The 18,550-nt window shown below is 37.6% G+C and overlaps 1 protein-coding gene and 1 pseudogene across 1 annotated transcript in view; one reads left to right on the forward strand and one right to left on the reverse strand.

Moving 5' to 3' along the window:
* Positions 1–18,550, reverse strand: part of HS6ST3 (heparan sulfate 6-O-sulfotransferase 3) — a 642,672-nt gene that overhangs the window by 70,690 nt on the left and 553,432 nt on the right. The gene's annotated exons all lie outside the window — the stretch shown is intronic.
* On the forward strand, positions 7,759–7,848 carry LOC118009712 (annotated as a pseudogene).

Raw genomic sequence — 18,550 nt, forward strand, 5'->3', positions numbered from 1 at the left:
TGCAGAGCCTCTTAAAATGTTCAGTTCTCACAGGACAGATTTAGTAAGCGTTAATTATTTAGAGTCAGTGATTTGAGTTTTTAAAGCACAGGTTGGCCTTCAAATAAATATACCTTATTCTCCCAAAAGGAAGCAGTCTTGGGTGAGGCCGCTGAGCCAGTGAATAATCTTTTGTTAGTTTTATTCACAGCGTGGCAAGGACAACCTGAAGCAGAGAGAGTAAGGCTCCAGCTGGAAATCCACAGACATCACCTAGGAGAGAGATGGGCATGAGGGCAAACACCACCCTCCCTCTCTGTGTTGAGCAAATCCAATGTGAAAGTTTAGAATTTGCGTCCTCACCACTGTCAATATTTAGAACAATTTTAACACCTCCTCCACTCTCATTTGACGGCATATACCTAACTATCTATGCATTGAAATTGCAAGCAATGTGACTTCAATCTCATTAGTTTACATATATATGCACTACATATATACAGACTTCATTTTCTTCCAGTTTTATTGAGATACAATTGACATTCATCACTGTATAAGTTCAAGGTGTACAGCAAAATAGCTTGACTCACACATATTGTGAAATGATCACCACTATCATTTTAGTTATTTAGCACCCAGCCTCTCATACAGATATGATAAAAAAGAAACAAAAAAATTGTTTTTCCTTGGGGTGAGAACTCTTAGGATCTACCGTCTTAACAACCTTCCTCTTAGCTCTTTGTCAGTGTTAACTACAGTCATCATGCATTCCATCTCCTAGCCCTTAGTTATCTTACAAGGTGAAGTTTGTATCTTTTGACCACCTTCCTCCATCCCCCAACCTTTGGTAACCCCCAATCTCATCTTTTTCTATGGGTTTGTTTTTGTTGTTGCTGTTCTGTGTGTTTTAGACTTCACATATAAGTGATAGTGAATCCCTGATATATAAAAAAAGATAATATATCATGAGCAAATATGGTTTACCAGGGAATGGAAGATTTGTTTACCATTTGAAAATGAATCAATATAATTCACTATCTTCTTTAAATGAAGGAGAAATAGTATATGATCATCTCAATAGATGAAAAAAACAATGACAATATTTAATACCATTCATCACTTAAAAATTCCCCAAATTGCAAAGGTGGTTTTGATAGAAGTCTTTCAGTACAATTCACCACATTAATAAGTAAAAAAAAAAGAAAGAAAAAGTCATATATTCTCTTAAAAGATGAAGAAAAATCTGTGATAAAATTGAGTTACTCATGATAAATATCATTGGTAAGCTGGAAATAAAAGGGAACTCCCTGAACCTAATTAAAAGTAGTTAAAAAAAAAAAGAGTAGCTCCAAAAATCTAGATCGAAAACATTCCTAACAGTAAAATGTTAGAAGCAATCACTTTAAAATCAAGAGCAAGAGAAGTATGGACACTCTCTGCTTCTATGCAAGTTGTATTCAAGGTTCTTGTTTATGTAGTAATACATGGAAACCAAATTTTAAAATACAAGAATTGGAATGGGAAAAACAAAAGTGTCATCACAGATGATATAATGATCCACACAAAAAACCCAAAATAATTAGAGATATTAAGTTAGCAGTCTGTCTAGAAATAAGATCAATATATTTAACCTCTATGCCATTAGTGACGATTGAGAAAATGTATTTTTTAAAAAAAGATATCATTTAAAATAACAATAGAAATATATAGCATCCAGAAATCTAACTAAAGATGTAGGCCATTATGGGAACAATTTTACAACCTTATTGAAAGACACTGAAGTCCTAACTAAACGAAGAGATAGAACATGTTCAGAGATAGGAAGACTCACTATTATAAGATACAGTTCTCTCCAAATTTATCTAAAGATCCATACCCCATTCTTTTTTAAAGCAACTTACTTAGGTTGATTCTAAATGTGCATTAAAAAGCAAAATGGCAACCCAGACTACTGAAAAAGATAAATAGTTGGAAAGACTTGCCCCATAAGACCAGGTGAAGGCAATAGCAATGAAAACACTGTAGGATAATTACAGAGATATATAAAACAAAACAAACTCCAGTGAAACTGAATAGAGAGACCAGATAGATGATTTATGACACAGATAGCAACACAAATCTCTAAGAACAGAGATGCCTCTTTAAGAAGATGCTCTGGGACAATTGGCTGGTGACATGAGGAAAGAAATGAAATTTGCTTTTTTATTTTTTAAAGATTTTTATTATTTGAGAGAGAGAGAGAGAGCACAAGCGGGGTGAAGGGCAGAGGGATAAGCAGACTCTCCCCTGAGCAGGGGGCCCGACACGGGACTTGACCCTGAGACCCGGGGATCATGAGCTGAGCTGAAGGCAGACGCTTAAACGACTGAGCCCCCCAGGAGCCCCAAGAAATGAAATTTGAACACTACCTCTCACCCCCTTCACAAAAATCAATTCTACATGGTTTAAGTATAAAAAGTAAACCTTTTAAAGCTTTTAGTAGAAAATACAGGAAAATATCTTTGTCCCACTGTGGGTGGGAAAGCATTTTTAAAAGGCACAAACAAATAAACAAAAATTAATAGAAAAATTTAATAACATTCCATTAAGAACTTGTATCATTAAGAGATATTCTAAAGATGGTGAAAGATAAGCTACAAAGGAGGAAAAGATATTTACAACATATATAATTGATAAGGTATCTGAAATATGTGCAGAAATCCTAAATGTCAATATGAAAAAGACAAATGATTCAGTAGAAAAATGAGCAAAAGATGTGAATAAACATCTCACATAGTGGAGAACATAAATGATTTAAAATGCTCAACTCAGTTATTAATCAGAGAAATGCAAAATAAGATCATAACTGGATCCCATTTTATACTCACTAGTTTGGCAAAATAAAGGAGCCTTACGCTATCAAGTTTTGGAGAGTGTGTGGAACAACAGGAAAGTTCCCTACACTGCCCGAGGAAGGGTTAATTGCTGTCAACCCACTGGAAAGCAATTTGACATTACCGGGTACCCCAAACATGGGCGCACCCTGAGAATCTGCAAGTCCTTATATACAATGGTACATGCACAAGCATGTTGTAAACAACAACTATTAGCAAAATGCTTCAAATAGCTCCAAAGTCCATCCAGAAAAAATACATGCACAAATGAAGGTAACATGTGGATAACTCTTAGAAATGTTCATTAAAGCATCTCTAAAATGACTACACTGAGTATAATACCATTATATAAACTCAAAAGAAAAACAATACAGTATTTAGGAGAACATACATTTTTTAGAACTTTTAAAAACAAGAAATGATTTTAAAAAGTCAGAGAGTAGCTACATTTCGGGGTTATGTGGGAGCAGGAAGACCACTCAAGTAGCTTAACGGTACTGGTAATAATCTTGCCCTTAAATTTATTGGTCAGCTTATGATTGTTTTTTAACTTATTTGCTTCAAAATTTTTCTATATGCAAGTTACACAAATGATGCTATATTTCTGTAATTCAGAATAATTCTATATATAGATACACACCTTAGATTATGTGTGTATATTTGTTTTTATATATATATATATATATATATAATAGGTACTATATGCAGATACACAGAACATACTCTTCTTAAAGAGGGAGGATACAGTATACAATATACATACAATATGTATCTCTAACCTGGAAATCAGCTTTTGTTCTTTTAAACACGATATTCAATAAAATCGTTGCCTTACACCTGAAACTAATGATGTACTATTTGCTGGCTAACTGAATTTAAATTTTAAAAAATCGTTGCATTAGCTATGATTCCTTAAATGCCCTGCTCTGTCCCTTGCCTCTTCCAGCTTCTGGTGGCTGCATGTTTCCATTCTCTGTCTCTTCTCACTGGCCCTCTTGTCTGTGTTTTTAAATTCCCTCTGCCATTCTCATATAATGACAAAGCTGGATTCATGGCCCATAGTCTACAATGATGTCATCTCAACATCTGTAACTCAATTATGGCTGCAAAGACCATTTTCCAAATAAAGTCCTACTCATAGGTTCCAAGTGGACATATTTTGGGAAGAGGGGCACCGTTCAAACCACAACAGCAGGTCACCCATACCCATTTTATTTTAAAGATTATTTAAAAATCTGAGATAATGTTCACAATGTATGATGAGGGACAAAACAGTTGTGTGATTCCCTTAATTCAAATATAGACAACATAATCACAGATGTCTGGAAAGGGCATAGCGAGATTATGTTTCATTTTGTGTGTGAGAAAAAGCAGGTTTGATTTTACATTTTTCTGTGTTGTGTGAAGGTGTTTCAATGAGCCTCTAATTTTTTCTAAACACAAAAAAACTAAGCTCTTTTCTCTTTAACACGAAAATGCTATTGACATGTTTCTTTCTTATATTTTAAAATCTTCACCTACATTTCAACTCAGGGTGACAAAATTTTAAAGGACGCAGATGATACTTCATTGTACACTATGCCATGGCCGGCCTCCCCTGTTAGGCAAAGTTTCCAGGCTTCCTTGAATGTCTTCATGGTTAATTGCGCCCTCTCGACAGGAAGCAGAGGGGTCAGACTCAGATCTGAGTCCAAGGCCAGTGGAGCATTTCTTCTTTTAAAAATAGCTTCTTCTTTGTTTTTATTTTTGCTTGGTCAAAGACATACAAAGAATTTTAAAAGCATTATCTCATTAACAATAACACTCCTGTTGATGTAATGATATCATGAATGAGTTATTGGGATGAAGTACGTGGCCATGCCTTTGTCTTCACTTCATGATTAAAGACAGACAGACAAGGCTGTGGCTTGTCAAGGCCACCCAGTAAGGAAGTGGTGGTCTAGGACTGGACCCGATGTGAAGGCCACTGGTCCTAGGCCACTGGGGGCTCCAGGAGTGAAAATGCAGCATCTCTCATAATTGCTGGTTTTCCTCGGGATTTGTGCAGAGTGAAGTAGAATTGTATAGCAGCAACTTTCAAAGGATAGTAATTTTAGTTGGGCCATGTAACTATCACTTTGTGACTTTTTTTTTTTTTTTTTTTTTACCAACTGCCAGCCTTAAAATGTGTGGTAACTGCTATAAGGTCTCTCTAATGGTACCAGGATAATTTAAATGTGTAAATGAAGGAATTGAGAACTTCTGATTATTTCAACTGTCTTCCTGTTAAAGTCATGGCATTTATTATAGGCAAAACACTTGTGGGAGATTTTGCAGTTACTAAAAATTTTTTACACAAAATATCTTCTTCGATTTCATTATAGAATAGTATACTGACTGCCAAGAATTTTAAGTTTGATTTATCCCTATGCCCGTGGATTAGGGTAATTGATAAATCAGTTTATCAGTTTATACTCTGGATTATGATATTATTATGAGTTAAATAATAAATGTAGTGACATAAAGCTAAAGAGAATGGAGAAGACAAAAGATAAAAGTAGAAAACTAAAAGACAAGAGAGCTAAGTAAACAAGTGTGAAATATACAGAATTCTGACTAATCTGATAAAAAGAGGGAAATACAAATAATAGAAACGTGGCATTACTATAGAAGCAAAGAGGGGCGCCTGGGTGGCTCAATCAGTTAAGCGTCTGCCTTCGGCTCAGGTCATGATCCCAGGGTCCTGGGATCGAGCCCCGCATTGGGCTCCCTGCTCAGCAGAGAGTCTGCTTCTCCCTCTCCCTCTGCCCTTCACCCCCATGCATGCTCTCTGTCTCTCTGTCTCTCTCTCTCTCAAATAAATAAATAAAAATCTTTTTAAAAAAATTGTAAGAGAGGACTCTGCACAACCTTATGCAAGTACATTTTAAAATATACATGAAAGGGACAATTTTAAATAAAAATATAAATTACCAAAATTGAACAAAGATTTAAAATAGTTCAGTGGATGAAAGATCATAGACAAAATTAATACTTAGGCAAACCTCTATACCTAATTTGAGACTACCAACCCAGATAATTTTACAAATGAATACCAAAAAACCCAAGGCAATGCAAAACAGCTATCTTACTTAAACTATTCCAGAGTTTAGGAAAGATGGAAGATTTCACATTCATTCTACAATGCTTATGTAATATTGACTCCAAAACTGGACAAGGAGAGCTCTCATGCACACACACATACACATATACATATGATCTAAAATTAATCTCACTTATTAATTAAGTGCAAGTATCCTAAATAAAATGCTAACAAAGTATCTAGCAGTGTATTGGCGAATTAGTTAACATACATATGCATTTATATGTGTATATATATGTGTGTGTGTAATTATATATCATTATATATATATGACAAGACTTAATAAACTGTATATATTATGCTTATTTTCATTTTTTTTTTAAAGATTTTATTTATTTGACAGAGAGAGACACAGTGAGAGAGGGAACACAAGCAGGGGGAGTGGGAGAGGGAGAAGCAGCCTCCCCGCAGAGCAGGGAGCCCGATGTGGGACTCGATCCCAGGACTCTGGGATCATGACCTGAGCTGAAGGCAGTCGCTTAACCAACTGAGCCACCCAGGCGCCCCGCTTATTTTCATTTAACGTGTGAAAAAATATCTTGACTTCTTATCATCTTCAACAATAGTATTTAATTAGTTGCATAGTATTCCACTGAAATCACCAATTTAAGGCAAAATAAAGAATTAATTTATTTGTATCGAACACAGAGCATATATGCAGTTGGTATTAGGAAAAAACCAAACACTTGTCAGTTACTCATTTTATGCTAGTTTGAATAAATCCCCAAGCAGCTGTGGAATCAACTATTAATTTTCTATCTCAGTAAGAGACTAAGATAGGGAGAGAAGGTGGGCAGCGGGAGGGAATTCCAAAGATCCGTGGAGCTTAAAGTATTTAAATGTCTGGGCTATTTATTTCCTAAACTAAGAGGTAATAGGAGAGGCAGGGAGGGGGAGAGGCCAGGAATTTGAGGGAGAGTACCGAATGCCAACACAGAAGAAGACAAAATGGCAAGAACTCATACTGTGACAGAACAGTTAGTGCCAATCAAACTCTACTGGTTGCTCCACAAAAGAGAAAAAGCATGATTATTATTCATTTCACAAACTTTTTAAAAAAATTTGGGTCCAGTTGACACACATGATATGTTAGTTTCAGGTGTACAACATAGTGATTCAACAAATTTATGCATTATGCTGTGCTCACCATAAATGTGGCTGCCATCTGTCCCCATACATCACTACCAAAATATCATTGACTATATTCCCTCTGCTGTGTCTTTTAGTTCCTTGACTTGTTCATTCCATAACTGGAAGCCTGTATCTCCCACTCCCCTTCAACCATTTTGTCCAACCTCTCACCCCCATCCCTCTGGCAAATATCAGTTTGTCCTCTGTATTTATAGGTCTGATCCTGCCTTTTGTTTGTTCACTTTTTGTTTTTATATTCTACTTATAAGTGAAATCATATGGCATTTGTCTTTCTCAATCTGACATATTTCACTTAGCATAATACCCTCTAGGTCCATGCATGTTGTCACAAATGGCATGATCTCATCTAGTTTTATGGCTGTGTAATATTCTGTTTCATACATATGTATGTATGTATGTATGTGTCTATACACACCACATCTTCCTTATCCATTTGCCGCTTGATGGACACTTAGGTTGCTTCCATATTTGACTATTGTAAATACTGCTGCATAGGGGCGCATATATCTTTTTGAAATAGTGGTTTTTTTCCTTTGGGTAAATACCCAATAGTGGAATGATTGGATCATATGGTATTCCTATTTTTAATATTTTGAGGACTCTCCATACTGTTTTCCACAGTGGCTATACCAATTTATATTCCTACCACATATTCTAAAATCGTAATTATACAGAGAAGATTAGCATGGCCCCTGCACATTTCGCAAACATTTTTAAGTTTCTACTATAAGGCAGGCTATAGGAAGGACACAGTCACTTAATGAAGCTTGGAAATCGACACTATAATGAATGAGACCAGGCAAAACATTTATGTAAAAGAAGGCACACAAAAGAGTATCTAAGGACTGCATATGAGACATTTGCAAACTAGATTAGCTCCAGGTAGCTAAATATAAGTACATGAGTTAGACTGATTAGTCCCACATAGGATTAGCCATGATTAATTAATTAGCTTGGATCAGAAGTTTTTCCTCTGTATCAATTGAATCACCTTTTCATAACACCCTGGGATCGCAGGGGTGCACAGCCCTGACCCAAGCCCACTCAAACAAGCGTTGGGGCCCCATTCCTCCATCCTTGGTGATGGGTCCAGGAGAGGATGCAAGATCCAACCAGGGTTACAGAAATCTTGTTCTGGAAGTTGTATGTGGGCTTTGTAAGACACAAGTTTTCTTTAAACTCTGCTAAACAAAGCAGTTGGAACCTGGGGATGCTCATGGCCATCTTTCTTGCCATATGGAGAATACTTGTTCACAACAAGGATGAAGTAAACATAAGAGTGAAAGAGACAAGCTACGATGAGGGATGGATCACGAAAAATGCCCTGCATTGTGTGACGTGAGATACGCTTCAAGCCTTCCCATTTATATGAGATAATGACTTTGTTTTTTGCATTAGTCAAAATTTCCAACTCTTGTAATCAAATACCTCCTGAATATATCTTCCCAATATCTACCCTGTTCCTTAGAGACTTCCGTATGTGAAGAATTCACACAACAGGCTAGCATCACTATTTTTTTATTATAGCATCTGCAGTGGCCCTGACTCTCAATCTACTTCAAACACCCTTGGATCCTTGTCATTACCCAGAACTGTGCACCTATAAAATGCTATCCTTAATAACCCAAGTGCTCTTAATTGCAGAGATACACATATTTGTTAGTGGCTAGATTATGAAAAATCAACAGTGAAAGATTGCATAATATAATTAGGAGTTATAAAAGTTAAAAAAAATTTTTTTAAAAGATTTTATTTATTTGACAGAGAGACACAGCAAGAGAGGGAACGCAAGCAGGGGGAGTGGGAGAGGGAGAAGCAGGCCTCCCGCTGAGCAGGGAGCCCGATGTGGGGCTCGATCCCAGGATCCTGGGATCATGACCTGAGCTGAAGGCAGACGCCCAACGCCTGAGCCACCCAGGCGCCCCAAAAGTTAAAAATTTTTTTTTCTTATTTGGGATAGTAATATTGAAAAAAGCTCAAGTGTTCAATATAATTTCTAGCTAAACATATGGCATGTAAAATAATAGATCTTGTTAATGATTTTCATTGCCCCTATTTTAAAACACATGGTATTCTTATATATTGATCAGTCTTTAACCAAAATAGACAAAAAGGGAAAACCATATCATTCCAATCCTGCCGAAAGCTAAATATAATTGATCTTTTTTTCTTCACATTTCTTTTAGCCTTATGCTTCATGTTTAGGAAGCATATAGAATTAATTGAATGTGATGAGCTACCGAAATGTTCTGAGATAGCACTGGGATAATAGAGAGGTAAGAGCTGGGCCACTGTTAATCATAACAACATCCCACTTAAAAGCTGTAATGTATCAGCAATCTGCTGTTGCCATATTGATTTCACTTAGCCCTTCTGGATGGAATACGAGGGAGATTTTCCAGTGTAGAATCAAAACAGATGGTAGGGAGGTTGGGGAAAAAATAGTCTTTCAGTATAATGGAAGTCACAGCAAAGCTTTCTGAAAAATATTATTATAATTCCTTGACAAACAACTGACATAAAGCCAAAAACATCTATTGGTACCATGGCAAGAATCAGTGGCATGAGAACCTTACAGTCTTCAGTGATGTTCACTGGCTGTTTGCTTTTTATCAATGAAGTTAGACCTTGCAGGACCGGAAGTCTGACTCTCTTATAGGTGAGTCCCTCACTTTATAAATCAAATGATAGAACACCATTAATTAGATTAGAGTTTCAGGGGAAATCTTAACCTGGAAATGGAAAATCTTCAAAATAACATTTAATTATAGAGCAAGTGTTTAAATGTTATATTTTTATAAAAAATGATCATTCATATTCATGAACCAAACATTTACAGCGATGCCTCATGATTTCATATGAGATTAATACAGAAGCCAAAATCTTGTTATTCTTGATATTCAAAAAAGATAGAAGCCCAATATCACAGAGGAAGCACTTATGGTTTTCTTTAGTTAGTCGAATATAGTTACTCCATTCTACTTTCCTTGTGTATCTATATCCTTCCTTTACTATCCTTTCTTTGATCTTTAGAATTTGAGAGGAACTAAGGTAATTGCTATTCTATGTACTTGCAAAAAGCAATAGCCTGGTGGAAAAAAAATAGAATTTTTAGTTCAAGGGTTTTAATCCGATTCTATCACATATTAAGTCTTTGACCTTAGGCAGGTTACTTAACCTTTTAAATCTTCAATTCCTCATTGCAAAATTGGAATTATATCAAATAATGTTAAAGGTTATTAAGAAGATTAGATACGTAAGTATATAAAAGTGCCTGGATTAGTCCCTTTACTTTCCCTTAGTCTTGGCAAGAAAATACATTCTCTCTTTAAAGTGGGAGTGGGTCTGGATAATTGTCAAGTGAAATTTTTTGCATCTTCGAAGAGTCAAATGCATTTCTTGCGTCTAGTCCTAAGTCTGGGGGACTGACTCCCTACTGATGCCTGCTTTGTTTTTTCACGAGAGCTGATTATTGAGGCCAGTGGGGAAGAGCAGTTCACCCAGAAATTGCTGCTATGACGCATTGCTTGGGCTTGCCTTTCTGCAGCAACGGAAAAGCGGGCAGATGAAAGCAAGGCAGCAGGAACAGGGCCAAACGAGTAGAAGCAGAATCCCAGAGGGAATGTGCTTCTGCATCATGGCCAGCAGCCAGATGGCTACGGGAACATGACTGGAGTCAAAGTAGGACGTTTCAGGGGCGATGTCAAACCACCTCTAGAGAGGGGCGAGCCAGAGACCTCACACATGTAATGCACTAAAATGAGTTCTGAGATACTGAATAAATATTAAGTGTAATTGGCCCATCCTGGAAATTCTTTGCCCTCCGCAAAGAGAGAGTCTTGCCTTCTTCCTGCATGCCAAAGCCAGCTCACTCAGGAAACTGTGACCCTGTTAAGGTTACTTTCATGAGTTTTGGTGCACTGCCAAAGCATAAATGTCCCCCCGCTCTACTCTGACACATAGCTCGCAAAGAGATTTGGTTCATCTCTTTTAAATGGACATGGAGTCATGTATGTCTATTCAAATGAGAAGTCATCACTTTTACACCTTGGTTGGGCACTGCCTTAAATCCTAGCATGTTTTGTCACTCCCCTTGTTTTGCACTTTATTTGTTTACTTTATGCCTTTTGGTCTCCTCTTACTTCCTCTTCTAGAGGTTGGTATGTAGGTTCAGTTAAGTTCACTGATGCTATCGTGTTTGAACTGGAAGGTACATTAGAATCTATTTATTTAAATTTCCTCATTTTCATAAAAGCCAAGAGATTGGGTGATCTGTAGTGGTCATATTACTAGTGGTAGAGATAGGAGAAGAACTGAGATGTTTTGAGTGGTCTTTTGTACTACAAGGCAACATATCTTCTCTTGGATACGAATCACATAATTTTCTGGGCACTTAGTAGGCCTTCAACAATAAATGTTGAGTTAGTAGTTGTTCAATGAGTAATTTCCACTTAAGACATTTGATCTATAAAAAAAATAGAATCCTCTGTGAAGTTGACGTCAAGTAGAAAGCAATCTGATTTATATGTCACCACTTTCTCCCTGCTTCTTTGGATTTGGGAATTGTGAAACATTGCACAAGTGAGTAGAAAGAGCTTAGATAACATGTGCTGGCAAACACAGGCAACAGATTTGGTTCTGATGGACAAATATGGTCACATTTTCCCCTTTCCTCTTGGCTACCTTGCCATCTCAGAAACTTCTGCCCTCTGGACTACAGTGCATTTGCTTATGTGAAGCTGGTATTAAAAATCTGGTTCATCAAAAGAGGGAAAAAAATGATTGTCACAAGGGGAAGTCTTCTCAGAACTGAAGACAAGCTGCTCCTTTCCAACTGAAAATGTCAAACACTTATTCATACGGTTCTTACCAGACTTGATTTATATGAGCAACTGCCAATCCTTAACCTCCCCCTCATGCAAGTGCAATTGGGGAGTCTGCTCTTTCAGCCATTAAAATCACGTTAGTTTTTGTTTGATATCCTGAATAGAAAATCATTTCTTCCCTCCATGGGGGAGTTATTGATTTACCCTGTCATTTGCTTTAAAATCTTCTAGTTTCTAAATATGTTTGTTGTTTACCTGTAGTGTTGTAAAAAATATGATTATTTTCCTTCCAGTTTTCTAGGAGTTTGGCTTAAAAAAGTAAACATTGCTTATGATCTGACTGATAATCTGAATTCATATTTTCCAAGCCCAGTGAAAATTACAGTCTTTACAGAAAGAGGGGGAAAAATCAAAATAAGATAAAATTTCATTTGTACCATGTTTATGGGCAATAATGTGGCTTATATACTGAAACCTATGCATTTTCTTAAGGACTCAAATATTTTAAATTCTTTTACTTTTGCATTTCCTAGATGATAATATATGACTTTTACAGAAATATTCTTTAAATGGGCATTCCCAGAACATGGGAGAATTACCAGGAAAAATGACATATACATGGTTGGGGCAGATAAGAAAAGGTTTTCAGTGAAAATGAAAAAAAAAAAAAGAAAAAAAAGAAAAAAGGACAGGCTTGATCCTACAGAATGAGTCACTTATTTCAGAAAGAGAAGAGGGAATCAGAAAGCATGATTTATAGTGCCATGGTCCAATAAATCATAGGCAGGAAAGAGTTGTAAGGTACAAAACGTTTCCTGTGATATGCCTCTTCAAGCACCAGATTGATAAATCTTCAAAAATTAGTCCCTACCCCCAAATGTATATTACAACAGAGAGCGGTTTTGAAATGTCCTGATTCACAACACCTTCATTGTCAAACTAACAAAGGAAATACCACAAGCTGTGTTTTGGGTTTATTTCATACAGTACAAGGACTAAGAGCCCCAGAAAAACTATAAAGAAACATGCCCCCATTTCCCCACTTCAAAAAGAATAGAAAGATCAGTTATTCTCTAAGCAGGATTTCCACCGTCATTACGGGATTTTACTCACAGTATGGAGCACTCCCACAAGAGAAGAATAGAGGATGTTTAATGGCCGTGTTCTCCAGGGAAAGTTGGGTCACCTCAGAAGCTTTCCCTCCCAATACACACGTGCAGTGCCAAGACTGCCGAAGAGGCAGGGGCAAGTCAATACGGGGACAGTCCAAGTGACTGTTCAATATCCTCAATAATTTTAAAGCATGAATTTTGAACCTCTTTTTTTTTTTTTGCACTCACTTTTTCCACATTAAATGACTTTCTTTTGAGACACTCTGGATGAATAACTCAGAAAAAACAATGACTTGAGACAGCATAATTTAACCACTGGTTCGACTGGAAGGAGACCCACCATGTCCCCCAGGATTAGTAAAATCAGACCTGATAATCCAAGGTTGGCAGTGAAGCATGGAAAGACTGGAGGTCCCTTTGGAGCTCTCATACACATGACTGTAGCCATATGTGGAAAGGTATTACCACTTAAAAAAATAATAAAAAAAAAAACCCAGCCACATTTCTCTATAAAGCTTGGAGGATACCACAAATGTTAGAGGGGAGCCTCCATAATTTCCTGCAAAGAGTCTCTCTCCACCCCAGTGTTGGCAGTCTGAACTGGACTCCACTGGGCAAGTTGCCAGTCCTTAGCCTCCCATCAGTTAATGTCTGCGGCACTTAGCTCACAGCCTCGCAACGACTCAAGTTCATGAGCAATAGCGACAGAGGGTGCAATTTCCTATGGAAAACATGTTTCATATAGAATGTGTCTTCATCTATAGCATTTTAATAAGAAAATGAAATTAAGATCTCTAATCATAGGAATATAACTCTTATGAAAGTAAACTCAGAAATTGGCATTTTCTAGGGGGAAAAATGAGCTCAGAATTTAAAACAAACCTGAATATTCAGCTGAACTATCGTGCACCTGAAACCGTGGTATTTAATTATGTGTTCTTGTTCCTTTAAAATGTGCAGGAGCTAGAAATCTTACAGCTACAGGGAACAGAGTAATATGACTGCAATGGCCTCAAGTACATTTATCATTAACATTTGCCTGGTATATCTTTGTTCCTCTTTTCACTTTCAATCTTTCTCTGTCCTTATGTTTTAGCTCTGTCATTTTATGTGTGTTGCTTGTAAAGAGAACAGAGCTGAATTTTGGTTTTCTTTTATTCAAACTAATATCTCCATACTTTATACTAGAGCGTTTGGCCCTCTTATGCCTTTTGAGATTATTAACAGATTTGGAATTATTTCTAATCATTTTATTTTGTTGTTCCTATTTTTTCTGATTTTACCTCTTTTTACTTTTTTTCTCCTTTTTGGCCACATTTTTTAATTCAAATTTTTAAATTCCACTCCCCCTCCCCCTGCCGCTGGTTAGGACGTGACACGATCTATTTCTAGTCTCTAGTAGCCATATCTAGTAACTAGGATCTGCTGAGACTAAGTGAAGCACTTTGTATTTTTTAACAGCATGTGCTGGTATAGCTTCAAAGGTGGCGAGGCCCAATCTTGCCTAAAGAGACGTGGCATGTTTTGCTAACCTTGCAAAACCGAAGAACCACATAGAAGGCAGAGGAGCATAGGAAAGAAGCAAGTATACCCGTTCTGCTCCCATACTTGGTCTGTGCTGAATTCGTTCATTCAGCCAGCCATGTACTCAAGTGTATTCTTTGCCGAGTGCCTCTATATTGCTTGATGAATAAAACTGAACTGCTTTCTATGCAAGGGGTTTGTTTCCACTAACTACACTGTGCATTTCAAAGAAATAAAGACATGGTCTTCTATTTGTTTTCATCCCCTCGCTTGGTAGTTCTCAAACCTAAGTGAGCCGCAGAATCATGGGGAAGTTGACGGTCATGGGGGAAGCCCGGAGATTTGCATTGTCAACGAGCAGCACTCTTTCAGATGAAGATGAAGCATGACCACACTTGCCTGGTCTGTCCTGTGAATTCTGGACGTAATGGTGATCCATAAATGTTTGCCACAGTGAGGTAGATAGCTGCTCTAGAATGGGGGGAGGGGGCAGGTAGGGGTCTACATTTCCATAGACCAGTAGTTCCAATGTTAGTTGACAAGGCCTTCCAAGTGTGGTTTGCAGAATAAAAATTAATCCAAAGTAATAATACATTTTATCTTTCTATCAGTCTGACTCATTTAATTCTATAAAGTTGTACCAAGAACCTGACTCTTTCAAAATTATCTCTGGCTGCAAATCTCTCAAAATAGATTATGCCAGGTAGGACAGGAAGGGAATCTGGAATTGTGAAAATGTTGCTCAGTGGCAAGAAAAAAAAAAGTACATTAAGAGAATTTCAAGACTTTAATAATGCCACATAATGTCAAATGGCAGCCAATTATACACTTTTCTAAAAGAAGGCACATTTCTGGTGGGCAGTAAATTGTTTTCCAGACAGAAAACTGCTTTTAAAAATAATAAAGAATGGATTGTTTCTCCTTCTGGGTTTATATTTCAGTTGAAGGGGAAAATGCTTAATGCTAACAAAGTGCCTTTGCTTAGCAACATCATAACTGCTACTTCTAACTTCCCACAATAGCATGCTAGTTAGTATCTGGCACTTGTTTAATCAAGTATTGTTTCTGTCTCCGTCTTGTTGCCAGACACACTGAGTCACCCCTTTGTGAGCAACTAGTTGTCTGCTGTCCTAAGACTGGCCTCTGTCTCCCCTTGGAGGGAAAGATAGAATCTTGTTGCAGCTCAGAGCTAATCTGACTCTGATCTCAAGAGCCCTGTCTCTCTGGACACTACTTTTCTGCAAGTTCTCTTAAAAAGAAAACCTATCAGTGGAAAACACTAATTCAAAGAGATATATGCACCCCTGTGTTTATTGCAGCTTTACTCATCATAGCCAAATTATGGAAGCAGCCCAAGTGTCCATCTACAGATGAATGGATAAAGAAGTGGTATATACAATGGAATATTATTCAGCCATAAAAAAGAATGAAATCTTGCCATCTGTAACAATATGGATGGAGCTAGAGAGTATAATGCTAAGCAGAATAAGTCAGTTAGAGAAAGACAAATACCATATGATTTCACTCATATGTGGAATGGAAGAAACAAAACAAATGAACAAAGAGACAAACCAAAAAGAGACTCTAAGTATGAAGAACAGTTACCAGAGGGGAGGTGATTGGGGGGATGGGTGAAATAGGAGAAGCCGATTAAGAGTACATTTGTCATGATGAGCACTGAGTAATGCACAGAATTGCTGAATCACTATATATTGTACACTTGAAACTAATATAACACTGTATGTTAACTATACTGGAATTAAAATAAAGAAAAACTTAATAAAAAAATAAATAAAAAGCACTCCTTCCCCACCCCCCTGAAATGAGTTAATGGAATGAGAAAGAATGATCTAATGATGGAGAATATCACCAACACTCCTCCTTACTGACTTACATTAAATTACCATATGATTAACAGAGACATGTCCAGAGCAAAGAGTGTTGGGTGACCTCGAATGGGTATGGGCTATTTCACATTCTCGGTTCAAAATCTGTTACTGTGCCCCAACTCCCAGCTGAGACAAAGCCTTTACCTAATATTTTTTTCATTGTTTGTAAATGATCTATTTTATTGTTTTAAATATATAAATAGCATAAAATTAAAAGATCAAAATGTGTAGAATAATAAATGTTTCCCCTTCCCTATTTGTCCCCCAGAAATCCACTTCCCCTCTATAGAGAAGCCTCTGTCCTCATTCACTTGTGTATCCTTCTAGAAGTATGCTGTGCCCATATGAGGAATTAATAACCCTTTCAACAAATATGTATTTAGCATTCAATATGTGTCAAGCACTGAATATGGTGTATATACATCAGTGAGCAAATAAGTCAATATTCCTTTCCTTCAAGTAGTCTACGTTCTAGGGTGGGGAGACAGGCAATAGATAAGATAAATATGCTAATTTTGTAGTCTAGTAGAAGACGGTAAGTATTATGGAGAAAATCCAAACAAGGAATGGTGGTAGGGAATCTTTGGAAGGTGTAGAAATAGGTGGCAAAATTTAAGAGTGGTCAGAAAAAAACTTCAGAGACAAAGTGACATTTGAGCAGACTTGGAGGAGGAGAGGTAGTAAGTTCTGTGGATACCAGGGAAGAGCATCCAGGAAGAGCGAGTTTGGGAGCAAATAGTGGGAAATGAAGTCCAGGTCCATAACGGACCAAATCAGCCTATGATTTGTCACTATAATAAGACTGGCTTTTGCTCTGAAGGAAATAGAGCATTGGAGGATTTTGAGCAAGAAGTAGCACCATCTGGGCGCCTGGGTGGCTCAGTCGTTAAGCGTCTGCCTTCGGCTCAGGTCATGATCCCAGGGTCCTGGGACCGAGCCCCACATCGGGCTCCCTGCTCAGCGGGAGGCCTGCTTCTCCCTCTCCCACTCCCCCTGCTTGTGTTCCTGTTCTCGCTGTCTCTCTCTGTCATATAAATAAATAAAATCTTTAAAAAAAAAAAAAAAAGAAGTAGCACCGTCTGAATTCCATTTTGGCGGGATGTCTGGATATCTTGTAGAGGGCAGCCTGAAGAGAAGCAAGAGCTGGTAGAACACTAAGCAGGACAGTGCAGTAACACAGGCCAAAGACTGACCAGTGACTTGGACCAAGATGGCAGCAGTAGAGGGAACCAGAAACTGGCCAGACTCTGGACATACTTTGAGGGCAGAGGCAACAAAAATAGACTAAGACTTGAATGTGGGCTGCAAGGGACTCTAAGGACTTTAGCCAGCCAACTGAAAGATCAGAACTGTCACACCTGAGATAGGAAGACTGAAGAAGAAACAGGTTTGGGGGGAACTTTGGGAGGCTCAGTCTTAGATATCCTAAGCTTGAGATGCCCATTAGACACCAAAATTAGATATGCTAAGTGACAGTTGGATACATGGTATGAAATCAGGGAATAAATGTGAGCAGGACATAAAAATTTGAGAGTCAAAGGCAAATAGATGCTATTCGAAGCTCTGAGTTTAGAAGAGACCCCACAAGAGTGAACTCAGATGGAGAAGAGACAGGGAACAAGGACGGAGCCCTGGGGTCCTGTCAGTCTTGTCACAGTGGTGAAAACCATGAGGAAAAAGCAAAAAGACCTAGGAGGGACTGCAGTGGGGATGAGGAAAACTAGTGTGAGGTGTCCTGGAATCCAAGGGAAGAAAAATATTTCAAGGAGGAGGCACGACAATTTGTGTCTAATGCTGCTGAATGATTTATCAAGATCAAGGTCAGTGGTAATACTGACGAGAAGTTTTAGTGGGACAAAAACGAATCAGAATGGATTTAAGGAGTAAGAAGCCAAAGAGAAACTGGAGAAAATGAGTATAGATTAAATCTCTTGAGGAGTTTTGCTGTGAAAGAAAGTCAAGAAAAGAGGTATTAACTAGACAGAGAAAATGTGATCAAAAGGAGATTTGGGGTTTTTTTTAATAGGAGAAATAAAAAGCTTTTTTGAATGCCGACGGTAACAATCTAATAAAG

Source organism: Mirounga leonina, unplaced genomic scaffold, assembly GCF_011800145.1.
Source record: "Mirounga leonina isolate KUSES-001 unplaced genomic scaffold, KU_Mleo_1.0 Mir_127, whole genome shotgun sequence".
NCBI lineage: Eukaryota > Metazoa > Chordata > Mammalia > Carnivora > Phocidae > Mirounga > Mirounga leonina.